Below are 6000 nucleotides of genomic sequence, written 5' to 3' on the forward strand. Positions count from 1 at the left end.
CTTAACAGAAGAACCAAGCTACAAGTCGGTAACTAAGTAGGCACATAGGTCTACATAGGAGCTGTATAAACATAATAGTAAGACTTATTTTAAAACCAAGGCTATTTATATTTTTTTTATTATGCTAGGTTTGCAAAAAGTTAAATATTGGATAACACCTAGGTGGGGCTTCACATTATTTGGGCCCTCTCCCCAACCTGGAGATAGGGACCAACTGCCATGAAGCCTGGCCTAGGTTACACTGTTATCCGACTAAATGAAGCCAGAGTAAGAGGGGTTGACAGTATCACTTTCAGGGTACGTTCACACTTACCGGATCCGCAGCGTATTTTCTGCAGTTCCGCAGATCCGCAGCAGTTTTCATTTAAATAACTGAACACCGCATCAAATCTGCACCATCAAATCTGCTGCGGATCTGCAGCAGATTTGATGGCACAGATCTAAATCTGCATCAGATCTGCAGCAGATTCGCAGCAGATTTGATGGCCCAGAGTTACTTTGCATTGAATCTGCAACTTCAAATCTGCTGCAGATCCTGTACGTGTGAACGCACCCTAAGCAACCTTTACCTAATAGGGCAGAAGTAATTTTTAGGGATTGCAAACCAAACAGAACACACACAATAAGTTTAACACTGTCAAACATTTTGTTTTATATCCTGAGAGGTAATTTTGGGGACTACAGCTAAGTACTGTTTATGCTGTGTGTTTTTAAAGCGGTTTTTTTCTGGACCTTTTTTTTATTCATGATGACCTATTTTTAGAATAGGCCACCTGAGCTGATCAGCTGATTGATTGATTCACTTTAATTAGATGGGCTCCATAGACTTATAGTGGAGGTCATCTCGTCCAGTTAGATTGCAATAGTAGCGAGCCATTTTAGACATTGGTAAGGAGTCTGCAGACCCAGACCCTACTAATAAAAACTTTTGACATGTCTCTGTGACATCAAAGATGAAAAAATCCAGGAGCATCCAGGATAATGTAAATCTTTAAGTGTTTTGTCAAATCTCCAAACACATGAGCTACATTTCAACCTCCCAAGGGTCTTTAAGCAAGTTGAAGAGTTACATTCAGATGCTGTTGTATTTTTTCATCTTTGATGCCACAAGACCCTCACCTGGGATGGCCATCTTTGTGGCAGAATTCTACTTTGCCACTTGAATGTTATTTTTGTGCTGTTGGACCCTTTCCGTTGGTTATGTCTCTTCAACATGTGAAATGTTTTCCAAATGACATGGACACTTTAAAGCATCACTGTTGTCATAACTTCAACAGTAGATGTGATATAAAGCATGTTTGCAATTTACATTCATTATTTTTTTTAAGTCATCATGGAAAACACGGCACTTCCTGTTTTCTGACAGTTTATTTCTCAAAAAACAGGAAACAGGGAGTCCTGTGTTTTACCAGGTCATCTGAGCGCTCACAGAGAGAAGGCAGTCATGTGACTTATGGACACATTGAGCCGTGACTCTCTGTACTGGCCGGAATTCCTGTGTTTAGTCTGTTTTTTTTCAACCAGCAAAAAATCTGCCTTCAGGAGACTGGACCTGGATTTCTGGTAAGTTCAGCTTTGTTTTACAGCATGATAACAACAGACAAAATAATGAATGTAAATTGCAAACTTGCTTTACATGACATCTACTGCTGATTTAGATTTTGAAAGTTATAACGACAGTAACAATTTAAGCAGCACATAACTATTATATAATCACTATTTATCTGGAGGGTTACAAGACTCTTGAAGATGAAACCTTTATAGATGCTTGGGCCATGGTTAAATCATTTTAGAAACCAAATTTTGAAATAAAAAATCAACAGTGAGCCTGAATGCTTCCCAACAATAGCCATGTGCCTGACTCCCTGCCTCTTCTAACTCGTACATCAAAAGCAAGGTAAGCTCTAGTAAGCGCATCGCTGTTTACCACAGAGGAACATCAACATATTCATCCTTTTTTAAACAGCCACAAAAGATCTACAGGACCTTTTAGAAGGTAACAAAACACCTATTTTCATGTAAATGCCAACCTTTCTGTTTCAGTGATACTTGGATACGGAATATTACCATTTACAAGTGGGCACAAAACAAACCCTAAAAAAGAGCTCTCCTTATCCTGAAAATTCATTGTATATATGTGAATATAATTTTCCTCTGAGAGCTGCCTGCTTTGTGTTGCTTCGCGGACATTGCCTGCCAACATAATGGTCCATGAAGGAAGCGCCTGGCTGGGTGTATTCAATAAGAGTGATTGTTCTGAAATCATATTCCCCAAATGACAACAGAAAACAAAACAATCCTAATGATATTAATGAATCTGTAAAGACTTCCTCTACAGTGCTGAAGTTGTTCAAAACAAATCTAAAAGAAATGGTGCCAGAGCCAGTTGTGCCAACAGGATAGGCTGGTTTAAAAAATCTGGCAAACATGTTAAACTCTCTAGATGCTGATTTCAATGCTGACAGTAGCATATAGAGGGTGAGAACCCACATCACTGGAGGCCTTTACTAGGCTTTGTGGCTGCTATAACTGATGCCGTATTAGCAGATCGCTGATCTAACAGTCCACTGTATTACATATGTATTACAATCGTGCAATCGCAGTAAAGTCAACTACAAAAAAGGAATTTAAAAAAGTTTTAAAAAATATAAAAATAAAATCCTCTCCTTTTAAGTGTATTGTGTGTTGATGAAGTTGTGTGAGTGCTAGCACTTAAGTATATACAAACTTACTACATATTTATACACAGTTTCAGGCATCTCCAGAATAAAACATATAACAATATATTGTGTTATATTACACAAACAAGCCTGCATATGGTTCTGTAGATGAAAAAATAAGTTATGGCTCTTAGAAAGCTGGGAGGAAAAAATAAAATGCAATAAAGGGAAATTTGCTGTGTCTATAATGGGATAAAACTTAGGTTTAGTCTTTACTCTTGACAGCATGGTTGTAAATGATACAAAAAATAAATTCTTTAGAATTAATACTGTTATAAATTACAACTTACCTAAAGAGAACCCGTTAACTCTCCTGATGTATTTGTTTTCGTATATACAGGAATTCACCATGAAATAAAAGTAGGCCACATTGGTGTTGTGAAGTTTCTATGTTATCCCTCCCAGGAAAAAAGTAGTGTGTTGCCAATCAAGTTGGCAGTGACATCTGCACCTTAAAGGGATATTCTGGTATCAGACAATTGTTCCTAAATAAAACTAATACCCTAAGTTGTATAGCTTCCTAATATAGTGTTATCACTAAAAGTACTGGCTTCAGTGTTATTCACCCCCATCAGGAAGTTAAATAACAGAAATAAAAAAATGTGTGTTGTCCCAGCTTGTTTGTCTCTGACATCCTCTGATGTCACAGGAGGCTTGGCTGAATCCCGAATCTTGTAGCTGAGCTCTAGCCCAACCCCCTTCCCCCAATGATGTCACCATTTCTGACCAGCCCCTCCAGCATACAACATAATTTCCCTGTCATATACAAATAAATATCTTTATTGGAGAGAATGAGGATTGATGTTACATAAAGAGAACACAGGGAATAAATGCAGCAAGTGCTGCAACCTCATTGTATAATAGTCTGCAGTGAAAAGATGCTGCAACAGCTTTGGGCAGGGAACCCTGTAGGAGAGCACTAGAGAGGGTGGGAGGACTGTGATGAACAACTGAGGGAAACCAATGCATTCTGGGAATTGTAGTACCAAGAAACTGCTCAACCAGGAAGTACTGAACTGAAACAACCAAAACAAATGGATTTTTGGTGGTTTCAGTATTGGTAGAGACTTCCATTAGTGCATACCTTAAGGGCCTATGACTGCACATAGGTGGCAAGGAGCTCTTCAATAGAGCTAGTTGTAAGGGTTGCATAATGTACTGAATTAAAAGTAAGATTTAATTTTTCTATGGTTTCCTGGGTCTTGGTGCTGACTGGACAGAAGGGGGAAAATATATGTCTGGGGGTGTTTTGCGGGCAGTCGGGTAAGCAACGCCATACAACTCTGCAGTATGTCTATTTTTAACCTGGAGTACCCCTTTAAAACAGGTAACACTGGTATCTTTACTCATAACCCTACCATGGTAACTCTTTAATTCGCTGGAAGAGCCCTGCTTTTTGGATGTGAAAGACAGGATGAACACAAGACTGTGTTATGATTTTTGTGACATGTCATTCTTTGTTGGTTACTGTGATGTTCACGATCTCTGTTTGATGTTTCCATTCATTAATTTCTTTCAAGTGGATAATGGTCTCTTTACCGTCCTATTATCCAAGAGTAAAGCTTTATCCTGTGCACCTAGGGGGCTGACCTCTCTGACCTGGCTCTAACTTTATTGTACTGTTAAAATATAATTCAGCTCTAATTGTAAATTTCACTGTTCTACCATTATCTAGGGCTGTGCTTTAGTTAGTGCAACATTTTACCTTTCCGTTTCACCCCTCCTCTGCTCATCCATATCTGAGTCATAAGTGCGCTTCTAATTATAATGGATAGGGAGGGAAAATTACCCTTTTAGCCTTCAGCCTCATCTGCAAAAAATACAATCCATCTAATTTCATAGGGCAAGATGTGGTCACAGTTAAATGATGAAATTAGATACAGAGTGAAAGGGTGTTCATATAGAGAGAGTTAGGTTGGAGTCACAGATGAGCTATAATAGTCTTTGCTTTGTGATGTTCTCCTTTTTTTTTTTTTGATCCAATTCTGACTTTTGCTATTTTTTTTTTTTAAAAAAGGACTGCAGCAAAAACTGAATAGATATGTGAATCCAACCTTAGGCAGGGAAACAATAAGACTTTTGGTTCCACTATTGACTGATTTTAATTATGGAGCCACAGTTCCTGTAGAACACTGTACATTTAGATGTATGCAATCTTTTTGCTTACAGCTCTCACCCAATAGTTAAAATGAATCAGTAGCATTACAAAATGTGGCAGTAAGCCCTAACATTCTTGACAAGTTATCCACAGTATCCATGGGATAAGGCATAGCTAAAAGATTTCAGGGGGTCTGGCTGCTGGGGCTCCCCACAATTTCAAGAATGGTGAGCACTAAAAACAAGCAGTAAACCACCCATGTATGCCATAATTCCATTGTTTCTCTATGAACATGCTGAAGAAATCTAAAAGCATCATCATCTCAGTTCCATAGAGAATAAATGGAGCTGTGTGGCTGGCAGCACCATCTAACAGGGATTTCAGTGTCCCCATGGGGTCCCCTGTGGTCAGACGCACTGCTATCTCTTAGTTATGTCCTATCCATTGAAAACTGTGGACAGAGTATAACTTGTCCAAATGGGAATACGTCTTTAAAAGGGTTCTGCAGTAAATGATTGGCCTTAGAGTGTTCCAAAATGCCATCACCAGAAGGATAGCACATCATCAGGGGAACTAAACAGGAGCACCAAGACAGATGGGAGCATCAGCACTAGACCCGACAGGACAGGTATGGTATATTTTATTATTTTACAGCTCTAGCAGGCATCATCTTGTTTTTTTATTTAAATTGGAGAACCCCTTGAAGAGTAGATGCCCCAGAGTATACAGTATAATTTATTACTGCATAAACAAATTAGAATGGAAGACCATGACCAGGGGCGGATTAACTTTACCATAGGCCCCGGGCTGTTCAAAAAGCTTGGGCCCCCCCACCCCACTGTAATTGTGGAAGCACTAGCCTGGCGTTCATATTACAGGATAGATAATGTCATGATGTCCTGATTTGTGCAAAATTGCCATAAAAAAACAGTGATTTTTTGCAAATCATGGCGGAAGTGTAGCCAGGAGACAGTACACCATTGAAAGTATAAGTCTTTTTGGGTGGTCATGGGCCCCCCAGGAGCTCAGGGCCCCGGGCTGCCGCCCAAAACGCCCCTATTATAATCCACTACTGACCATGACACTTGCTGGAAGACAGTAACCCTTTCTCTTTTATACAAGACACTGCTGTCTATTATATTATCCCCTATTTCCCTGTATATGTACTTCAGCTTATCCCTA

Source organism: Dendropsophus ebraccatus, chromosome 11, assembly GCF_027789765.1.
Source record: "Dendropsophus ebraccatus isolate aDenEbr1 chromosome 11, aDenEbr1.pat, whole genome shotgun sequence".
Lineage (NCBI taxonomy): Eukaryota > Metazoa > Chordata > Amphibia > Anura > Hylidae > Dendropsophus > Dendropsophus ebraccatus.